The sequence below is a fragment of the Helianthus annuus genome, chromosome 13, assembly GCF_002127325.2.
Source record: "Helianthus annuus cultivar XRQ/B chromosome 13, HanXRQr2.0-SUNRISE, whole genome shotgun sequence".
NCBI lineage: Eukaryota > Viridiplantae > Streptophyta > Magnoliopsida > Asterales > Asteraceae > Helianthus > Helianthus annuus.
The window spans coordinates 94777351-94801564 of NC_035445.2; the positions used below are offsets into that span (position 1 = coordinate 94777351).

Genomic DNA, 24214 nt, shown 5'->3' on the forward strand with positions numbered 1-24214 from the left:
ATACCCTCCTCTGATATTTCTCACGTCGTATAGGAGCCGTAAGTCGCCAGTCATGTGCCTGGATGCCCCACTATCAACAATCCAATGACTATTAATAGTTCCTCCTAGAACATCCTGCACATGTCATTCGAACACATTAGTTGAGGATGGGGACCCAAGCCTTAGTGGTCTTGGGTCGTCCCTGAGCATCTCGAATAATGAGCTCGATTTGCTGATGATTTTCAAACACATTTACTCCCCCTGAACTAGCACCCCTTTTAGGTCTCCTAGCTTGTTTTTGTTTACCAGATTGTGTATTATGTACAGTTTCTGATTTTAAAGGTTGTGACAAACTAGGTTTCCTTTTAACTGTTTTGACTTCAGATTTTAAAGCTTGTTCAACAGTTTTTATGTTCTTACGTCGTTGTTTAGTTTCTTGTTCTTTTACAGTTCGTTTATCTTGTTTAGGTGAAACTGATCGACGTTGAGGGTGAACTGTTTCAGGTGGAGTTTTCTCAACAAATTTCTTCTTTGGAGCATTTGGGCAATTTCTGATAATGTGCCCAATTTCTCCACATTTGAAACAAGTTCTCCTTTCAACAGACTTAGGAGAACTTGATTGACTACCAGATGTTGAACCTGTAGAACCTGAGGTACTTGCTCTTTCATCACACCCGTTTGTGTGTTGGGTGTAATTGTTATCACTGTTACGTTTCAAAATTTTGACTTGTTGTACAAAATCAGTGTTTGATTTGTTTTCAAAAGTCTCAATTTTATCTGTACCTCTTGATGCTACAAATTTTACATCTTTTCCTTTCTTCGTGTAACGAGCTCCTTTTGATTCAACCTTAGCCTTTGGCTTTGGAGCTCGTTGTTGTTGTTTACCCTTAGAAGCAGTCGGTTGTTGAGTGGTTGGAGATTTTTGATTGCCAAACTGTTTCCTAATCTCAGCCTTAGGAATTGGATCACATTGTGTTACCACAATTCCCGGCAGTGTTTTTCCCAAAAATTTGTTTGTATTGTCTTCAAAGACTTTGTCAATCAAAGATTTATTTACATTTTTAATTGGAAAAACATGATCTGAGTAGATTTTATTATCTCCAACCAAAGTGTACAACACATTACTGCTTTTAACAGTAGACACACTTGTCTTATCAACCTTGACTGGATCAATCACTTGCTTCTCAACAGATGAAGCCTCAGGAGTATCAGGATCACAAAGGATGTGATTCTCTCGTGGAATATCTACTCCTTTCATCTTGCTAAGTGATTTATCCTGATCACTTACAGCCACTTCTGATTCATCATCCGATGTCTCATAGTCCTCGATAATTGGAGGACTTTGTTTAATGGATGGTGAAGTTTCTTGTTCCTTAGGGGCTGTGTTTGAAGAACTGTCCGATTTGAACCCTAGGCCAGTAGAAAATTCCTCAAAGTTCAAAGGCACACTGGGTTCATACCGAGGCATTTCCTCTTCATCGGGCATCTTGGTATAGTTGTCCATCAAAGGGGGTGGACACGCCTTATACCCTACACCTTTCACGTTACCTTTCAGTTGTTGAACGTCTATGATGTGATCAAGCACAAATCGGGAGTTAGAATAACTATCCAATTTCTGTTTGATCGCATCATGCTTGCATTGGGCAATGGCTAATTGCTTCTTAGTTTCTTCCACAAGGTTAATGTATTCATTTATACTTACTTGTTTGTGGTAAACTACTTTGTTAACCTCGGACACATTTTTCTTTAATGTTTCTATTACAGATTTAAATTCTTTTTCATTCCGGGTTAAAGCCATGTTTGCCTCTTGGCATTTTGACAGTTCAATAACCAAATTCTGATTATGACTATGAAGCTTTTCTGATTCAAGCTTCATCTCTGCACATGATTTACAAATACTAGGAGCAGGAGGTTCAGAAGTTACCTGACTAGTAGAGGCTGAACCATTTGCCATAAAGGCAGTTTGAAAAGAAAAAGCTCCATCTTCAGAGAATAGCTTTTCCATTTCCGTTGATGTAGCAGCAGCCTTCCTAATCAGAATTGATTTCTGACATTTAAGCTCATCAGCTTCATTCAGTAGCTCCTGTATATCATCATCTCCTTCCTCATTCACATCAGGCTCTGAGTGATTATCCCCAGAAACAGAGCCTTCTTCATCCGAACTGCCAGAATAACCAGAACTGTCATCGCTCCCAGAAGATTCTTCTTTATGAACCTGCTCGATGACTTTAGCATACAATGCAGTTCCACTTCCTTGATCACCTTCACCAAACTGCACTGACCAGTCACATCCTTCATCAGCTTGAACAGCCAAAGCCCGATTGTGATTGGTAGCTCCAGGCTGTCCCTGATTGTTATTCACTGCCACCATCCTCCGTTCACGGTTTTCTTGTTGGGCATTCACATTAGTCTGGTTTCTGAACGGGTTGTGATTGCCGTGTTTTGTTGGTCGAGTGCACTCACGTTTAAAGTGCCCTTTCTCGCCACAGTTAAAGCACGTGACGGCATTAATATCAAACCCATACTTCGTGTTTTTCTTTCCTTCCAACGAAGTTCTTCCAGTTCGCGCCATGAAATCTTTTGCCCTTCTAACCGCACTAGCAAAAGCCCATTTAATATCCATCAACTCCATTTCTTCCTTGTCGATCTGATCATAATCTTCATTGGTCATGTTGATGTTTCCAAGCTGACCAGCTACCAAACCACAGTAAGCACTGACCATGGTGTTGATAATTTCCATATGTTCCTTAGCAACTTCAATGCTAAGGTGTGAAAGATTTGAGTTGTCGACTCGGATTGTGTGATGACTTTGGGGTTGAGGTTGAGGATTGCTTGTATAGTGAGCTTGCTGTTGTTGTTGTTGAGGTTGTGGTTGTGGCTGTGTTGGAACAGGAATATAGGACCTCGGATCGAATTGAGGTTGTGGTGGAGCAGCTGTTGATTGAGGAAATGGAAAGGAACTTGAACTTGTATTGGACACAAATGCAGTCTGCAGCTTAGGTTGCTGTTGCTGAGCTGCAGCGGATCTTGCCAAAGCATCGAATCCTGGAAGATACATTTCTGTATTCTGAGGAGCTGGAGCACGCCTTGCTTTTCTAATTTCTTCATCATTTTTATGTTCCAGCTTCTGAATGAACTCGTAGATGTTGATTTCATCTAGAGCTTTAGTATGCTTCAACAACTCAATAAACGAACTCCATTTTGGGGGTAGGGCGTCAGCAAACCTATTCACCATGTCTTGTTGAGTAGCTGCCACCCCATAAGCACACATTTCACTAATCAAATGATAGAAACGTGTGGTCATATCATTCAGAGTCTCGTTTTCCAAAAACTGAAAAGATTCAAATTCTTTCTTCAACAAATCATGCCTAGACTTTCGAGCAGCTGCATTGCCTTCTCCTCTAGCAACTAAGGCATCCCACAATGCTTTCGTGGTCTTGCAATATGAAAACTGATGGTAGATGTCTTTGTTGAGTGCTTGAGTAAGTATGGCATAGGCCTTTTTCTCCAATTCATAAGCCTTCTTGTCATTTTCAAGCATGTTGGCGTAACCTTCTGAAGTGGATGCTCTACTTTCAAGACTTTCATTGAATGCATTGACAAAACACATCCAAAGGTCGGTGCTTTGTCCTTGAACATATGTGTGAAAGCGGCCCTTCCATGACGGAAAATCGTTCATGTGGTTCAGCTTTGGTGGACGATTGTTACTGCCTGTTTCACTCTCACTAATCAGAAGATTCTGAAGACTTTGACTTTGATTGGATACCAAAGCCCATTGACATGAACTTATTGATTGTTGTTGTTTTGGAATGGCACTCGTCATATATTCAGCCATCGACATCTGTTTCAGATCTGGTTGTGGATCCGTACTCCAATCCCAAGGACTTGTGCAACTCATTTTGATCAATTATATATATACCAAACCTACACACCACAAACTGTTAAAGTGTAAAACAGATATGAACTGAAAGATACAACCTGTTCGAAAGATCAATACTTGTTCGAATGATCAACAAGGTTCGAAAGATCCTTGTTGAGTTTCGAACAAAGACTTCGAAGGATTGACTTCGAAGGATTGACTATATGAAGGGTCCTTATCTTTCGAAGGATGATTTCGAAAGATTCTCCTTATGTTTCGAACACAGGCCTCGAAGGATGACAACTGTTCGAAGAATCAACAGTGTTCGAAGGATCACTGTTGATGGCTCGAACAATAATCTCGAAAGATAACCTTGAAAGATTCACCCAACACGAAGGATCCTTATCTTTCGTAATGAACAGTGACTCGAAGGATGTATCTATCGAAAAGATTCCTTGACTCGAAGGATAACACACTGACTTCGAAAGATGTTCGAAGGATGGTTATCTTTCGAATCTCCTTGATCGAAGGATGATCCTTCGAGCTCGAAAGTTATCTTTCGACGGCTGACACACTGACAAAAGTACAGATGGGTTGGTGAGAAAAGTGACAGGTTGGTGTACCAACTTTCGGCAGAAAGGATGTTCTGCCACCAACTTTTCACCAAACAATTTGACTTTCAAAAATTTTACCAAAATAGGCAACCTTATCTTCAAGTTCAGTCACCGGAGACAAACCGGAAGTATGGCCGGAAAGTTCAAAGTTTCACAAAAACGATTTTTATGTTACCCAAACCGACCCCGAACACTCCCGATAGGTTTAGTATCCGTTTTTCAGTTTCAAAATGCAAGGAAACTGCCAAAAACGAGTGCTAAACCAAGTGTCCAAACACACCAAAGAACTCGATCAAACCGGTTTTAAACAAGGTAAAGAGCGAGGCTCTGATACCACTTGTAGGTCCCTTTTCGCGGAGGATAACGAACCTAAACCTTGTTATACTAACCTACTAGCAAGTGCGGAATCCAAGCTAGTAGGCAAACCGGGATGAAGCAAGTAGAGAAACAAGCACACAAGATTTCACCGATTAACACCACTGTATTAATACGTATGAAGGTTCCGGTTACAAGCACAATGTTTACAAAACCAAAGATGTAAACTCTCAAGTGTGTGTGTGTGTTTCCAGCAGAATGCTCTCAAGCTCTCTAACTCTTGTCTGTGTGCATCTGCCTTTCACACTACACTGCATGGGTATATATATACCCAGCTCATGATGCCTGGTCGAAGGATCCGATAGATGGTCCGAAGGATCATCTTTCGGATAGAAAGCTTTCGAAGGATTAGCAAGGACCTCGAAAGATCACCTTTCGAGGTCTATTGTTCGAAGCCTATCTTTCGATCACCTCGAAGGATCAACAGAATCCTTCGAGTCTATCCTTCGACATCGACACACATATCAAACATATGTTATCTGTTGGCCAAGTCAAACTAGGAGGATAGTTGACTTGGTCAACTTACAGACTAACTTTGGACATCGTTTACATACAGACCGAATACAGACAAAGTACAGACACAAGTGCACCAACATAGCTTCACATGTGTAGCAGCGAGAATTGACTAGAAAATTCATGCTTGGATGAATTTTTTGACCTTCACGGTTCATTGTTTTGGTTGCTTTTTTTATTAGTTTTTAATTTATGATTGTGATATTCATGAAAATTATCAGAGATTCAATCATTCAAATGGGTATTTCTATCGTAGTTTGTCACTTGGGTTTCCAATAAACAAAATCTTGGATAAAGTTTTAGGCTTTGTGAGTCAATTAAACAACATTCTTTGCAAAATGCCAATCATTACTATGAAATTAACATGCTTTGCCAAAAGTTTAATATTAGGAAAAAGGATTTTACCTAAGCCTAATTGTTTCTGAAAGCGGGAGGTTTTATACATTGATTCATTGCTAATTATATATCTATGGATGTGATTTCAGGTGAATTAGACATGTAGCCAACCATTTTCTCTTCAAGGTAACCAATCATTACTATGAAATTAACATGCTTTGTCAAAAATTTTGTTTGGTTTCGTGTGTTATTGTATACGTTGAACAGTAGCCTTACCAGTGAAATTCGGATCTCTCAGGCATGACCTTGGTTTAAAAAAGCGGGAAGCGCACAAAAGCGACGAGGTCTAAAACAGAAGCGCAAAAGTGGTGACCTTTTCGTACGCAATTATGGGTTGGATTGGACCTGACTGAAGATTTATGAGTTTCAAGCAATTTTTCTTTACCTGTATGAACTGCACTTTGTTTGCGACTTGCCGAGTTATTATGTTAAACTATGTAAGCAAAGATAATATTGTCTTTATATATGGGGTTTAGGTGATTGAGAAGTGGTAGGTAAGTATGGCTGGGAAATCAAGCATAGGCTGCGAAATGCTGCCAAACTGGTCGTCTCTGTTTGAATTTTAATCTTGGGTGTCAAATCACAATCGAATTACTTAGGTTTTTACACAGTTTTTACGCCGCCGCAACGCGCGGCGGGTAAAAATTCTAGTTATGTGTGAATTAGTAACAATGTGCTGCATATTGATTGGTACCCTATGCATTGAGGTTTTTTTTTTTTGCTTTGTTTTGTTGTATTTTAATTTAATTTTAATTTAATGTATTGTGTTTATACTCTCTCCTTAGCCTGCCGCGTGTGCTTTAACTTTCCACCTGTTTTTTCTGCCACGTTATATCCCACCACAATCTAATATTTAGTTTTATTTCCTCTTTACGCCTTTTAGAGAGAGAGAGCGGGTCAGGTGAGAAAGAAGTGGAGACACCGGCAGTGCACGACAGGCATGGAGCTCTTCCATGGAACCGAACGATGTCGGAAGAGGTGGAGCTAGGTTTCAGGGATTGGTCTCCGGTGTAATTCCTTTTATCTTGATTAAATTCTCCAACTTTAGGTTGAAATTTGGATCTCCACCATGGTATAAGTGACATGTTACAATTACTCACGGCGGCTAGGGTTTTTAAGATTCCAGTGAGTTCACTTTTATATCGGGTCATGCTCAAATTTGATTGTAGTGTTCAGATAGGGTTTGCTTGCTCATTGTGTTTTGTAGGTTGTTTTTGGTGAGTTACAGCAATCAAATCCAATCCCCTGTTAATGCTCCTCATCTTGCTGGTTCTTTTTTTTCAATTTGGATTTTTGTTTGGTTTGATTTGTTTAGTTTATATATTATTAAGAAGTTTTAGAGTTGTGGTTTATGAATTGATTGGTAAACTAAGGAATGGTGTTTGATTCTACAAGGTTAATAGAAGGGTGAGGGAAACACCAAAAAAAAAAAAAAAAAAACCCTTGGGGTTAAAGTGTTGAAAATTTAATGCATGGCAGATTAATCAAGTCAATGTCAAACAACTGATGGAAAACGTGAGTGAACTAGAGAAGTATGTGTATGGAAGCTAAAATAATTGCAACTAATGTTTTTCATCAGGTATTATGTGATGTTATGTAACCAATGAACTGTGAACGTGAATATGTTACCACGAAGGAGATAGACGCCCCATGAATATGCCTTGATAATGATTCAATAAGGAGAACGAATGGTGGATAAGCTTGGACATGCTAAGATATTAATCACGTGAGGTATGTAATGTTTATTTTGTTAAACTTTGATGAATGTAAACTTGGAAGAGAACAGACTTAGCGCAATCAAGTGACCTGTTAGGTTGGACATGTTTTCAATGGGTTCCATATGGTTTTAGTTAATGTGTAGGTTGGACATGTTTTCAATGGGTTCCATATGGTTTGAAATTCTTGGTTGATATTAAATGTTGTATACTAAATGGTTTGGTGCATAAAAGAGAAAAACGGCTCGAAATACGTGCAGTGGTGTATTATTCAAAAGTCTACATGTCATATAAAAATAAGGGGACTGAATACGCCATGTTATGCTAGGTGCCTAGATGGTTTAGGTAACAATTTTTTTTCATTTATCCTTTTCAAGTATGTTTTGATTATTCACGCATTTAGCTTTGCTAACTACTTTGTTTGCATATACTCTCCGGACTAATGGGAGAATCATGATTGAATCTTGAGATGGAACTATTCAATTTAAGACCACTATTGTGCTATGTCGAATATAGTGTTTTGACTTAATTAGGAGGCTAATATGGTTCTTTGCTATAACTTGGTGATGTAAACTTTATGCTTTGAGGTCCAATTGAATACATCGATTTTAATTGTTGTGATAGGATTCAGGTTACTTTGATGGGGAACCATTGAGTATGGCAGAAGTATGATGGATGTTCACAAAATGAGCCATGTTTTGAATGCTATCATATGGGGTACTAAACTATTGATTACTTCATCAGAGCATATTCACAACCCAATGTTCTTTGGGGACGTATATCAAATAATAATTATTGTTACTATAATATAATATAATAATATTAAATTTGCAACATAATGAACTATAATATGGTTGGGAAATTAAAGGTTTGTGTATCTAAATGTTAAATAACATTGTGGTGCAGGAAGGTGATGAGGACTCTAATCACAACTATTGGGAGCTGGCAGAAGACATGAGTACACCATGGACAGCTTATAAACTGGATACTGAACACTCGGGTTTAGAAGGGATATAAAACGTTGTCTTTTTATGCCATCGTATAATAAACCTAATCGTAATCGAGTTACTTACCTTTCTATGCCGAATTTTATTTGGTTGTTCATTGTATAGTAAAACAATTCAGAATCAAAGTACATAAGTTTCTACACCATGTTTCTACGCCGCCGCAACGCGCGACGGGTAAAAATCTAGTTAAACTCAAATCTCTATTTTATAGCATCAACTAGAAGTGTTTGACAAATAGATTCTCGATTTACTTGAGTTAATGGATAAGGCATATAAAATATTTGAAATTTTATTTGATTCAGAAATTCTTATTTGAATTTTGCCCAATTTCAAATCGGTTCTTTTTTTTTTCTTTTCTTTTTTTTTTTTTTTTTTTTTTGACAAATGGGTTCTATAGTTTCATTAGCCAAATTCACAATTGGAACTCGACTAAGTTCTTCTAGTTCAATTGGAATATTAAACATGTCCTCTCAATCAAAAAGTTAACAAAATGACGATAATAATTTGCAAAACAAAGTATAATATGTCCATGAATTTTATTTAATCAACAAGATACAAGTACACAAAGTCTCTTAGATAAAAGGGTAAATTACATTTTAGTCTCTATGTTTTAGTGGTTTTAAACCACTTGAGTCCAAAATTAAAATGTTTAAAGCTCTGAGTCCCTATAGCCACTTTTCTTAACCATTTGAGTTCAAATTTCTAACACAGTTAGAATTCTGTTGTTAAGTTTTGTTAAATGACCAAATTACTCCTATAATTAAAAAAATAAAAAAAACTAATTTATTTAGATTTCCCACCATCTACACTACACCACCAAAACAAACAGTAGATTTCTAGCATTGCGTCCTTTTCTTAATTTCTAGATCTTGCAGATTTCCGCAGGGTGATTGGTGTAACGCTGCTTCCAGGTACAGGTGCGGAAGCCTCTTCTTATCCAGAAAATACGATATCAGTGGTAGGTTCACGATCCAAACGCTCAGAAACAACACCTGAAAGAAACAAAATCAATATTTCAAACGTAATTAAGGTTATGCTTAATTAAAAGGTGCATTTGTTTGTATTCAAAAGCAAAACCTAATAAAACAAAACTGCTTGTAACTTACCAAAAGTTAAACGCCTTTTCTCTAGGTTCTAACTTTTTGCCAACTATCTGATTTCAAGAAGAAAACACTGTTAAAAAAATGCATCCTTTTTTATGCAATATAAGCTACATAGTAGAGCAGAAACAGAAGAATGACCTCAGAGGAGGATGAAGTGATCTTAGACTGTGGGGTATGGTGGGGCTTGAGTTGGGAGCTGGGGTTTGGGGCATGAGTTGACACATAGCCATTGAGAGCCTGCCATGTCACTTTGCTAGCCCGCCCCACGCCCGGCTTCAAACCCACGAAAAAGGGGCCACGCCCAAACCCATGCCCACCCGGGGTGGTGGCTTGGGCGTTTTGAGCCCACCCACGCCCAAACCCCCGCCCCATACCCCGCAGTCTTAGCAGATATAATCACAACTTGATAACGCCCTTCACCCTAAACACGAGTATAAGCTACGGTTAGAGAACTGTAAATAAGAACGAGATCAACGACATGATACGAGATAGGCAACAGGATGCAAATGACGAATAGATCTGATGTTCAAGAATTACCGACTCTGTCGGTGCAATTGCTTCCATGATGCTGCCACGCATAACAAGTTATTAAGTTTATATTCAGCATATATATATCACATCAGAAAACAAGACTAACAAAAGCATAATGTTACCCGAAATCCTTTGAACAGTCAACCTGTGATGATACCATAAGTCGGATCCAACCTGCAATTGTGATGAAGATTGTGGCGGTTGATGAAGGTGGATCGTGACCATCAGGAAGCTGCTGCTGGTGGTGGTTTTCAGATGATTTCGAGATAGTGAAAATGGGGGTATTTATAGAGTGTCAATATCTGGGGTTTAGGTGGAGTAAAGGCAGCAATCAAGATATTTTATTTTAAGATAATATAGTTTTTTTTAACGGCTAATTTCTTTAAGTCCCTGTCGTCTGTGGGACTTGAACCCAAGACATTTCCCTTCCCAATCTAGGTGTTTTAAAGGCTTTGTTTTTGCCAATGGACCACCACCCCATTGGTTTTAAGATAATATACTTGAATGTATGTTTTTCTCACCTCTCTTTCTTAATAGATAATGATATTAAATAAGGGAATATATTATTTACCATAATACTGGTAGGTAGACTCGCGACGTGTAACACCTTTTCCTTTTGTTACGTTGCAGCCGGTTGTCTTTGAATAATTTTTAACTAATGTAGAATTAGTTTCTCTGTTCAACTAATGTATTTCTGTATGATTATCGTTTCTAAAATTATTTATGGTGAAACAACAAATTTAAGGCCGCCCGTAGTGGGGTTTTTTAACGTTTTTTTCCCAAAAGAAAAACGTCTCTTAACGCCCATCAACCGCCCCCGGGTGTTTTTTTCAAAAAAAAAAAAATTGTTTTGCCGTCCTTTTTTCCACACCCTTGTTCATTCTTTTTGGCCAATGACTAAGCCGATGGTTTTTGTTTGGCCAATAAGATTTTTTTGATGGTTTTTTTTAATTCTATTACACCCATTTTAACACAATGTGCACATCCCCACTACACCCATTTTAGAAAAACGTCTTATAATACTCCATTGCTGACTGAACTGCCACATGACACACAACGTCCATGAGTGGAGGCATTACCACTACACATGGTCTAACACCTTTTTTTTTACTAAACATTTTAACAATTTTATAACTTTCTAGAAACATTAATTATTCTTAAAATAAATTCTAAGTAACTATTGTAAATACATTTAATGCTTTCATTAATTGAGTGAACTAAAGAACAAGTTTTTAATGCTTTCATTAATTGAGTAAACTAAAGAACAAATAATGGCTTAAATGGGAAGGATACACATTCTATGTATCGGTAACATACGCAATAAAATTTAGGGTGTTAATATTTCCATATCCCTCCTTTATATATATATTTAATGTTTGTGTATCGTATAAAATGCCTTAACGTACGAGTGTACGCTGGGGTAAAATCACACGTTATATTATAGAAATTGAAAATCGCTTGTGTTTTAAAAAACTGAAATCGCACGTTATGTTATAAAGAATGAAATCACATGTGTGTAAACCACTAGAAATCGCATGTGTTAAAAAATGGAAAATCGCATGTGAAAAAAAATGGAAGTCGCATGTTATAAATCAAATTTCGCATGTTGTGACTGAATCCCGTACGCAGCATACGTTAAGCCAATTTGTACAATAACCAGCCTATATATATATATATATATATATATATATATATAGTGAAAAGGATGTGGAAATAAGATTTAAGGGGTGTGGGAATAGAATCACCCAAAATTTATCTTAAGCATCTTAATACTAAAGGTAAATTACAATGTTACCCTCCTCAAATCTTTTATATAGTAATATAGATATATTTAATTACAATGTTACCCTCCTTAAATCTTAAGCATCTTAATATTGCCGCAATAATGCCTATACACCAATTCATGAGAAACTCAATAAATCTAGAACCCCCCCCCCCCCTCTTGTTGGAATCGAACTCATGACCTAATAGTCATAACCCTTATCTCATCACCAAGATAGGCAAAGCCTTTAAAACACCTAGGTTGGAAAGGGGAAGGTCTTGGGTTCAAGTCCCACAGATGATAGGGGACTAAAGAAATTAGCCGTTCAAAAAAAATCCCATCACCAAAAAATTCAGCAAAAAAATAAAGATAAAAAATTCAGCACAAAAGGTATAGCACAAAAATGTAGTACAAAAATTCAGCATAAAAAATGCCAACATAGAAATATAACACATTTTTTTAATTGTCATATTTTATATACCGATATGGTACTCAAATTAAAGATAAAAAACGCTCGATTTTGTGGTGATTTTTTTATGAAAGAATGTCGCATAAAATAGTTATGATCGTTTAAAAATGGGGGTGGAATATGCATGTGAAGAGAGAAAATCAATAAATAGAATTTTCTAAAGATATCCTTAAACTCATCTTTTTTCCTACATTTTCATCTTAACCATTAATTTGAAAAATGAAAGGTTAAGATTCTTTTCTCATCCTACTTAAGCATAAGCAGAAAAAAAAACTTTTTATTTGATCTTAGAATTAAACAAGTAGATACTCGAGTTAGTTGAGTTAATGGATTAGGCATATTCAATATTCCGCTTGGAGTACATAGTTTAAGACGTGTTAATGTATTCTTACATTTTCCTCCTTTGAGGGATTTACGTACGTCCATTGCTTCATGCATGGGACCGGTAAAGATATACACCAAAATCAAATTTGTAAAAATGGAAGAGCGTCTTTTGCTATCTTCTTAAATCACATTCTTTGAACTTCATCAACTTGCCAAACTTGGATGTCATGTCCTCTTAAATTTTGTTGACATCAATTATACTAAAAAAAAAATCTAAGATAAGTGTAGTTATTTCCTTCCCGCATAAACTTATGACAACTTTTATTGGAAAAATAAGTTGTTTCAACTACCTACAAACATTCGTGCAACAAAACAAAAAGTGTAGTTAAGCAATGAAAAAACAACATTATGACAAACATAGAATATGCATCACACCGTTCATCCAACATATTTCGGATGAATAAACTAAACCCTACATATTATTCCATATATAAGTTTACAAGTTTTTTGTGCATTATTAGTTGTAACTTGTGCTTTGTGAGTTTTTCAAAAAAAAACTTGATTTTTTTACTTTTAACCTCAAGGTTATTACCTTTTTCATTTTTAACCCTACATAATTTATTTTTTAGTTTTAACCCAAAACTTTTCATTATTTGCAATTTAGCTTCGCAACTTTTTTCACTTATGCTTTTCATTTTTCGCAAAATTTTGTTTTACGTATAGTTCTAAATTTTTCGAGTTAATACGACACAACATGCATGTGAGGTTCAACATTTTTACCTCTATTTTTCATGTTTGACAGGTTCGTCGCAACACGCATATCCTAGGTTGAGTCAGTTTTGGTGGTCGATGATGGTTGTGTGACATTAGTACTATTTGACACCATTTTATGTCATGCCGCAACGCGGGGTGTGCTTTGGGGGTTTTCAAAGAAAAAATGGTTATGCATATTGTTGTCGTAACGTTGGCTTTGGGGGTTTTCCAAAAAAAATACTTTTTTTTACTTTTCACCCAAAATATTTTATAAATTACTTTTAACCAAAAACTATTTGTTTTTTACTTTTAACCCAAAACTTTTTATCTTTTGCAATCTATCCTTATAACTATTTTACTTTCAACTTTGGTCATTTATAGTTTTCATTTTTCGCAAATTTTTCGCTTTATATTTGGTTCTAAATTTTGTGACTTAACACATCGCAGCTGTGTCTTTGGTTTAACATTTTTACGTTTCATTCTAAATTTTGCGAGTAAACACGACGCAACGTGCGTGTGTTGGTGAACGTTTTTACATCGTCTATTTTTCCATGTTTGACAGGTTTAACATAACATGCGGGTCCTAGATCCACTTAGTTATAACTAAAGAATCCCAATGCGGCGGGTCGCAATCCTAGTTATTGTTGAATTGCAATTTGGCACGAATTCTACTTCTCTTATGTGCTTTAATCGCCTTTGTTGAATCGCATGCGAAATACTTAAAACTATTATTGAATTGTGTCATGTAGGTCACTAGTACATTGGTTTCTCAGTTCACTTTTAAATTCTTTTCCAGCTCGTTTGGAAAGCGGATTGTGGCAGCGGACCAACTCCTCCATTAGGAAGGTGGTTGTGCTAGTGGATGATTAGAAATGGTTGTGCTCCTCCATTGATCTCTTTAAGGTTTAGGTTGAGGAAAAGCGGTTGTCTAGTGTTTGTCAAGGGCAATGGTGTCATTATGTGTTCTCTAGGGTTTACATTAAGTGGTGAATTGAAAGGGTAATTATTCTAAACATTAAGGTAATTATCCATACATACATGGGCTAAAACAATTTGTTTTAAGGTTCTAATGGAAAATATTTTATAACTTGTTAAACATTAAGTATTTTAAAACAGGATGAGAAAAAAGATTATTTTTTTGTTATGCTAGGAAATTGAAGAGGTTTCGATATAATCTACCTCTCCTTGTAATTTATATTTCTTGGAGGCAATCTATAATGAAAAAGTGTGAATGTTTACTCACTCCACTTGTTGTCCGGCTTGTGAAGACAATTTGGAAACCGTTTGATGTTTAACACCTTTAACATTAAAAGTTCCATTAAATTAATAAGAAATCCATAAAGCGACATGTACACATGCAAAGTGTTTCCATGTATGGTGATGCGAACTACCTAGTTGATCTAACATTTTGATGAGACATAGTTTAAGACGACGTTTTCCTTCTTTGGATGGCTTTGAGAGTTTTACGTACATCCATTGCTTCATGCTTGGGACCGGTAAGGATATACACCCCAATCAAATCTGTAAAAAGAAAGTGCATCCTCTTGCCATCTTCTTAAATCAACTCCTTTAAACTTTATCAACTTGCAAAACTTTGATGTCATGTCTCCTTAAAATTTGTAGATATCGATTATGATAAAAAAAATACAAAGGTAAGTTGTAACAACTCTCACTAAAATTAATACTTAGTATGATAATTATCCAATAAGGAAACCCTAATTGAAACACCCAAGTGATTCTGCATAAACCCAAAATTTCCAGAACAATCGGAATCAGGATCAGGGCCCCTAAAACTCAAAGGGGGTAAACCCTAGCTAACGATTATCAACATAAAACGTTGTTTAATTCTTATTGGTCAAAATCATCAAGTCAGCAAGGCTAGTCCCGAACCTAGGCAGCCTATAAATAAAGTGCTTCCCTTACGGACCGTAAGGGATATGGCTTACGGTCTGTAAGCCTGCCAAATTTCGTGTATAAATAGCAGACATTGGCACTTGCTTTCTGTGATTGAAACGACGTCAATTCTCACTATGTACGTCGAATTAGAGCAGTAGTAGTGCAATTAAAACACACACGGGTCACGAAGTGCTGCTACGATGCCGGGTATTAACTCGATCGCTGTTCAATTCTTTTCTTTCCGTCAGCTTTTATTTTTGTAAATAATAGCTCGGGATTTTACCCTCTAAATCCCTAAACTCTGCTCGTTATCAGGGTAATAACTCTAATCGCTGCTACGATTCAATCTCCGATCGATTATAACTATCCAACGATTGTCTGAGTGCTGCTCAAATTGAGTTATACTTTGTTATTCATCGTGATTTCGACTTGAATGTTTGAGTGCTGTCCGAACTCGGGCTATACTCTGTCATTCGTTGTGAATCCGCGGAATTATTAAGTATTGCACTTGTAGATCGTTGTGAGGGTTTTATCTCTTGATTATCGTTAAAGTTGAATTGAGTTAATACAACTAATACGGGTTCCCTTGTATCTAGAAATTAGAACTCGTAAGCAAGGAATTGCTAGAATACTTAAAAGCTAAGTAAACTTAATAAGTTAAATAAACTTAGCAGTTAAGTTAGCTGAGTAGATTAATTAATTTAATTAATCAGTTAATCAATATTAATTAAGCTAACAAGATTAATTAAGCTAAGTAAGGTTTATAGATATATATGGGGTCGTATGAGAACGTTTAATATTAATAATTAAATATATTTTTTTTTACCTTACTCCGTTTTTAATGAAACTTAGGTTAAAACGTAGATAAAAATATGCTCGTTCTAAAGACATATTCGTCGTTTTATAAAACGTCATATTTTAAAAGTTATAAGAGAAAAACGAGTGAAGCAGCTGAATTAATATATATAAGCAAGCTAGCTAGCATGTCAAGCAGGTAGGTAGGCACGTCAAATCTATCCCACATCGATCAGAAGATTATTTGAGGTGCTTGCTTGCTTGCTATAAATAAGAAGCTTAGGATTCATTTTTCTTTGCTCATTTCTCTTCTTCTTCTCTCTATACGTTGGTGTTCTAACCAATAATCACCGATACGATATTCTGTTCGGTCGATTCAGGAACCAACTAACGGATGCCAAAGTATTATACTTTGTGAATTTTGTTAAACGGAATCCAAAGTACTATACTTTGTGAGTTCGTTAAACGGATGCCAAAGTGCTATACTTTGTGAGTTCGTTAAACGGAATCCAAAGTACTATACTTTGTGAGTTCGTTAAACGGATGCCAAAGTACTGTCTGAATAAGACTACACTTTGTGAAGTTCGTTAAGGTTCGAATCACGTGACTATCGTTAAGGTTTGATTTAGGTTTTACACAAATCAAATTTCTAGATACTCAAGAAATTCAAGTTAATCAAACTTTAAAAATTTAGATCTGAATTTGATTAAAAATTGATTTGCATTTGAAATTTGTACAAATTTATTCATTCAAATAAAGGGAAAGGTTATAAATCAATTACTCACGTAGATACATACAAATCTATACTATATAAATAAAAGAAATCAATAAAGAGACACATGTCATTTATTATAGCCATCTATTTTTTAGTTTTTCCTCTCTATCCTACTTAATTATAAATAATTAATATTTATTAAAAGATAAATATAAAATAAAAATTAATATAAATTTAAACAATTTGTATAGGAGATAATATAATATTTTGAAATATTTATTAGATTTCAAAATTATTTATCCTAAAATTAAGAAAAGACGTACACTAAATATAAACTAATATAATGTAAATGATTTATTTATTTTATTAGATTCATTTAACCCATGTAATAAATGAGTTTTTTTAAAGATATAACATTTTTATTATTTACTATACAAAATTACATTTATACAACTCGTGTAATACAACGGGTTTCTAAAAATGTAACTTTTTTTTATTATGTGGTATACAAAATTAGATTTATTCAATCTGTATAATACACAGGGTATATAATGATATAACAAGATATAACTTTTTATTGATTGGTATATAAAATTACATGTGCTCAACCCGTACAATACATGAGATTCTTAAAAATGTAACTTTTTTCATTATTTAATATATAAAATTAAATTTACTCAACCCGTACAATACACAGGTTTCTTAAAGATACAACTTTTTTTATTATTTAATATATAAAAATTACATTTATTCAACCCATGTAATAAATGAGATTTTAAAAGATATATTATTTTATTATTTGGTATATATAATTACATTTATTCAGCTCGTGTATTACACGGGGTTCTAACCTAGTGTAATGTAATGTAATATAATGTAATGTAATGTAATGTAATGTAATGTAATGTAATGTAATGTAATGTAATGTAATGTAATGTAATGTAATGTAATGTAATGTAATGTAATGTAATGTAATGTAATGTAATATAATATAATATAATATAATATAATATAATATAATATAATATAATATAATATAATATAATATAATATAATATAATATAATATAATATAATATAATATAATATAATATAATATAATATAATATAATATAATATAATATAATATAATATAATATAATATAATATAAAATAATATAATATAATATAATATATTTATAGAAAAAAAATTAAAATTTGGAATTGCATTTAAAACTTAAAATCCAAGAATCAGTTACAAATTTGATTTAAAGAATTTGGAAGAGTATGATATACCTCTAGCCCAAAGCACTCTCTTTCATAGTGTCAACTAAGGGGAATGATCTATTAAAAAGTGGGTTTTATCTAAGTAAGGTAAGAAAAATTTTGATGATGACATGCGGCACTTGTTATGAGTAAGAAGAAAGAGCACTTTGTGCTAAAACATTTTTGGTCCTTTTAAGTAGGAGTGTGAAGATGACATGTGTCACCCTTGTGTTTTCTCAAAAATATAGCACAAAAAAATATAGTATAAAATATATAACACAAAAAAGGTAGTACAAAAAATCCAACACAAAAAATTCAGCAAAAAAAATTAAGACAAAAAATTCAGCACATAGCACAAAAATGTAGTACAAAAAATCGGCATAAAAAATGCCAACATAGAAATATAACACATTTTTTTGGGGTTTCTTAATTATCATATTTTATATAGCGATATGGTACTCAAATTAAAGATAAAAAACGCTCGATTTTATGGTGATTGTTTTATGAAAAAAATAATATCGCATAAAAAAGTTATGAACGTTTAAAAAATGGGAGTGCAATATGCATGTGGAAAGAGAAAGTCAATAAATATGATTTTTCAAAAATATCCTTAAATTTCTATTTCTTCCAACATTTTCAACTTAACCATTAATATCAAAAATGAAAGGTTATGATTCTTTCTCATACTACTTAAGCAGAAAAAAAAAACTTTTTATTTGATCTTACAATTAAACAAGTAGATTCTCGAGTTAGTTGAGTTTAAGACGTGTTAATGTATTCTTACATTTTCCTTCTTTGAGGGATTTACGTACGTCCATTTCTTCATGCATGGGACCGGTATTGATATACACCAAAATCAAATTTGTTAAAATGGAAGAGTGCCTTTTGCTATCTTCTTAAATCACATTCTTTGAACTTCATCAACTTGCCAAACTTGGATGTCATGTCCTCTTAAATTTTGTATACATCGATTATACTAAAAAAATTCTAAGATAAGTGTAGTTATTTCCTTTCCGCATAAACTTATGACAACTTTTATTGGAAAAATAAGTTGCTTCAACTACTTACAAACATTCGCACAACAAAACAAAAAGTGTAGTTAAGCAATGAAAAAACGACATTACGACAAACATAGAATATGCATCACACCGTTCATCGTTATAACTATAATGACAACATAATTTCGGATGAATAAACTAAACCCAAAAAAATTAACCTAGCTAAGGGTGATATATCATCATCACCTCGATCGTATATCAAATCATTGTACAAATCTTATTAGATTTATCTGGAAGCCTTTGCTATTCATATCCATTTGTTTTTGTTTGCATTAACATTGTCTTAATGTGTAGACGTTTTAAAGGGAGTGTACTTTATTTCTTGTCTCATTACTCTTTGGTTTTGACCTAATGTAGTTTACCGACAAATGTATGGTTGTTGGTTTAATTCTTCGCGTTATATAATATATTATCTGGATTATTTAGTAATCTAAGGTATATTATATTATCTTGATTATTTAGCGAGCAATCTCTCTATCTCCTTAAATAGGAGAAAACTTTGCCTCATCTCACCCTCACAAGACCCTATCAACACCTCTGCTCTAAGTGGCATTCTACTGGGTACATTCTATTAAGGGTTTTAAAATTTAAAGTATATTAATAAATGTTCAAACCCGCACTAGAACTTCGGAGTAAAGACTTGGAAAAGAAAAAAAAATCCTAATTGAAGAACTACAAAATTAAACCCTAACTTGAAACCTTTGGATGAATCAATAATTTTGAGATAGAAAAAACAAATTGGACTAAAATTAGAACACGGGAAGAATTATTTCTTTCAATGACAACGATTTAGGAATTCTTGTTGAATGCATCAAGGTAAAAGGTATTATGCATTTATGCTTCTTCAATAACGTTTTTCCCATTGTTTTAATCGCACGATTCTAAATATTATTGTTGAATTGCAATTTGGCACGAATTCTACTTCTCTCATGTGCTTTAATCGCCTTTGTTGAATCGCATGCGAAATACTTATAACTATTATTGAATTGTGTCCTGTAGGTCACTACATTGGTTTCTCAGTTCACATTTAAATTCTTTTCCAGCCCGTTTGGAAAGCGGATCGTGGCAGCGGACCAACTCCTCCATTAGGAAGGTGGTCGTGCTAATGGATGATTTAGAAATGGTTGTGCTCCTCCATTGATCTTTTTAAGGTTCAGGTTGAGGAAAAGCGGTTGTCTAGTGTTTGTCAAGGGCAATGGTGTCATTGTGTGTTAACTAGGGTTTACATCAAGTGGTGGAATTGAAAGGGTAATTATTCTGATCCATACATACATGGGCTAAAACAATTTCTTTTCAGCTTCTAATGGAAAATATTTTATAACTTGTTAAACATTAAGTATTTTAAAAGCAGGATGAGAAAAAAGATTTTTTTTTTTGTTATGCTAGGAAATTGAAGAGGTTTCGATATATTCTAGCTCTCGGTGTAATTTATATTTCTTGGCGGCGATCTAGAACAAAAAAGTGTGGATGTTCACTCACTCCACTTGTTGTCCGGCTTGTGAAGACAACTTGGAAACCGTTTGATGTTTAACACCTTTAACATTATGAATCAAAAGTTCATCTAAATTAATTAGAAACTCATAAAGCGACATGTACACATGCGAAGTGTTTCCATGTATGGTGATGGGAACTACCTAGTTGATCTAACATTTTGATGAGACGCCACATAGTTTAAGACGTGTCAATGTATTCTTACGTTTTCCTTCTTTGGATGGCTTTGAGAGTTTTACGTACGTCCATTGCTTCATGCGTGGGAGTACACCCCAATCAAATCTTTAAAAAGAAAGTGTATCATCTTGCCATCTTCTTAAATCAACCCCTTTAAACTTCATAACTTGCAAAACTTTGACGTCATGTCTCCTTAATTTTGTAGACATCGATTATGCAAAAAAAAAAAAAAATACAAAGGTAAGCGTAGTTATTTCCTTCGCACATAAACTTATGACAACTTTTATGGGAAAATAAGTTTTTTCAACTACCTATAAACATTCGCGCAACAAAATTACGAGTGTAGTTAAGTAATGAGAAACAACAGTGCGGCAAACATAGAAATATCCATCACATCGTTCAGCATTTATAAGGACAACATAATTTCGGATGAATACCCTAAACCCAAAAAAATTACCTAGCTAAGAGTGATATCATCACGAGGATCGTATAGTAAATAATTGTATAGATCTTCTTAGATTTATCTTGAAGCCTTAGCTTTTCGTATCCTTTTGTTTGTGTTAACGTTGTCATAGAATATAAACTTTTGTAGGAGAGTGTACATGTACCTTCAATGGGCTAGTTCTACTTTTTTTCTTGTCTCTTTAAGCCTTTAATTTGTACCTAATGTAGTTTACCCACCAACGTATGATACTATCCTTATTAGTACTTTGGTATGGTTGTTGGTTTGATTCTTTTAGTTATATATTATATTATCCAGATTATTTCTAAGTCAAAGATATCAACGAGAGCAATGCAGGTAAATTTCCCACACTTGGTTTCAAGTGCTTCACTTGTTGCATCCTCTTATGTAAATTGTGAATATTGGTGAGTTCATTGATCTTTTTTGTATTTTGTGATTACCTGTTGATTTACCAGTTATCCTGAACAGACCAGCCCGTCCCACTCAATTTACCACTCCGGTTCTCATTTGATTTTAAAAAAAAATATGAGGTGTGAAAGGGAATTTGAATGCACTCTTTGAAGTAGGGGTGTTCATGGTTTGGTTTAAAACCATGACACCGCTCAAACCGATCAACGGTCTGCTTTCACGATTGGTTTGCGGTTAACACGTAAAATGGACCATATAAAACGGGACCGGACCTTAAGATTAAAATATATTTAATTTTTATATTTTTCATTTTAGATATATATTAAATTATTTATATTGAGCTTGATAAATAAAATTGGTTAATTAATTGGAGTGAACCCACAACCCAAACATCATCCTCAAAAGAGTCATGTTCTCATAGTCAAATTTGCCGATTTCACATTCATATATAAGTTATGAACGGATGTTTCACAATTTCTTTGTTCTTTTTGGTGCTTATATAACTTGTTTAACGTATTTTGGCAGTTTTGTTTTGGAGTACTTTTTATACATGTTTCATGCTGTATTTATGACAACTTGTATTAAATTCAAACCGCGAAATCAAACCGATAATAATTGTTTGGTTTTAAATTTTAACGACTCGGTTCTGATTTTCGATAATAAAAAATTTACCAACGATTTGACTCACAATTTGATCTAAAAACTGTCAAAACCAGATTGTAAACACCCCTACTTTAAAGTTTACAAAAAAAAAAGTTTTCTTATTCACCAATGTCGGATATGTCAGTTCAGTTTTTTTATGTCTTTCTTAGGCGACTTACAGCAGGTAATGCGCGCAAAGTTGCAGGCAACGCCAGTAGTCTGCAGGCAACGCCAGTAGTCTGCAGGCAACGCCAGTAGTCTGCAGGTCACCAACACCATGTTTAGTTTAGTTCATTTATATGTTCAATATTTGTGTTGGTTAGGGCTTATGTACATGAACTATATGAAATTATAGGTAATGTCTTGATTCATGGAGATTCGAATCTTATAAAGGAATGTTTTTGTTTTAGTTGATGATTGGTCATGGTCTTGGAGCTGCTGGTGGATTGGAAGCCATTGCGGCATAAAAGCATCGCCACGATTAACGAAGATGTACTTGCTAAAATCCTGACCCGTTAGCCGCATTTTTTTAGTGTTTTCTATGCATTTGGGTTCTTATATATATATATATATATATATATATATAGGGGGCTTCTAGAATGAGAACCACCTCGAGTTGTAAGAACCGCGAGAACTACACCCCATGGGTGGGCGTTCACCATGATTTTTTTTACAACTAGATGTGTGTATTATAAACACAGCCGTAAAAAAAAAAAAAAAAAAATTTAAACGCCGCGGCCGAGGGGGTAGTTTTTTACACCACAAGTTTAGTGTTTTTAATTTTTTTTCTTTTTTCTTTTTTTTTTCACCAAACTTGTGGTGTAAAAAACTACCCCCTCGGCCGCGGCGTTTAAATTTTTTTTTACGGCTGTGTTTATAATACACACATCTAGTTGTAAAAAAAAAATCATGGTGAACGCCCACCTGTGGGGTGTAGTTATCGCGGTTCTTACAACTCGGGGTGGTTCTCATTAACGGCCCCCTATATATATATATATATATATATATATATATATATATATATATATATATATATATATATGTATATATATATATATATAGGGTAAGGTTCATGCGAGAACCACCTTTATTGCGAGAACCGCGAGAACCAATGTGAACACAAGCTAAAATAGCTAAAAAAACCTAAAAAAACCTAACCCCCACCCCCCACCCCCAAAAACCTAAACCCCCCCCCCCCCCCCCCAAAAAAAAAAAAACCTAAACCCCCCCCACCCCCCAAAACCTAAACCCCCCTCCCCCACCCCCCAAAAACCTAAACCCCCCCCACCCCCCCCTCAAGCTAAAATGCTAAAAACTAAACCCCCCAAAAAACCTAAAAAATCTAAAAAAATCAAAAAAAAATCTAAAATTTTTTTTTATTTTTTTACTATTTTTTATGTTCAAATCGCTACTTTTAGTAGCCAAAAAAATTTTTTTTTTGAAAAAAAAAAATTTAAAAAAATTTTTTTTTTTTTTGGATACTAAAAGTAGCGATTTTTATATAAAAAATAGTAAAAAAATAAAAAAAAAATTGGGTGTTTTTTAGATTTTTTTAGGTATTACTGTTTGTGTTCACACTGGTTCTCGCGGTTCTCGCAATAAAGGGTGGTTCCTAACGGATCTTTGTCCTATATATATATATATATATATATATATATATATATATATATATATATATATATATATATATATATATATATATATATGTCTTTGTGTGTGAGAACATGGAGCCTGCACTTGACACGAACCAATTTAACCTTTCCTTTCATGTATTTTTAATGTTGAATATATCAGGGTCAATTTTCAACATGTTTAATCTATTTACATTTGAACCAAAAATTTTATCTGAAAGATTAAAACAAGGTCAAAACTACTAACTCATGAGAAATGGTTACAACTTATCTTTTGCATCCAAAAAGGTTGTT

The 24214-nt window shown here is 34.4% G+C and overlaps 4 long non-coding RNA genes across 5 annotated transcripts; 2 read left to right on the forward strand and 2 right to left on the reverse strand.

Annotated features, from left to right (window-relative positions):
* Window positions 1-5778: 5778 nt before the first annotated feature.
* LOC110883678 lies at window positions 5779-6340 on the forward strand. The gene is made up of 2 exons (XR_002560552.2): window positions 5779-5862; window positions 5975-6340. It is a non-coding gene; the product is annotated as an uncharacterized LOC110883678 (long non-coding RNA).
* Window positions 6341-6616: 276 nt separating this feature from the next.
* On the forward strand, window positions 6617-8417 carry LOC110883679. 2 transcript variants are annotated; one of them, XR_004877538.1, is made up of 4 exons: window positions 6617-6861; window positions 7316-7467; window positions 8076-8168; window positions 8358-8417. It is a non-coding gene; the product is annotated as an uncharacterized LOC110883679 (long non-coding RNA). The 2 variants fall into 2 exon arrangements; XR_002560553.2 differs by having other exon boundaries at window positions 6618-6746.
* Window positions 8418-9415: 998 nt separating this feature from the next.
* On the reverse strand, window positions 9416-9831 carry LOC110883680. Its single transcript, XR_002560554.2, has 3 exons — window positions 9700-9831; window positions 9565-9611; window positions 9416-9450 (listed from the first exon to the last, which is right to left on the reverse strand). It is a non-coding gene; the product is annotated as an uncharacterized LOC110883680 (long non-coding RNA).
* Window positions 9832-9924: 93 nt separating this feature from the next.
* On the reverse strand, window positions 9925-10323 carry LOC110883681. Its single transcript, XR_002560555.1, has 3 exons — window positions 10215-10323; window positions 10099-10129; window positions 9925-9982 (listed from the first exon to the last, which is right to left on the reverse strand). It is a non-coding gene; the product is annotated as an uncharacterized LOC110883681 (long non-coding RNA).
* Window positions 10324-24214: the final 13891 nt, after the last annotated feature.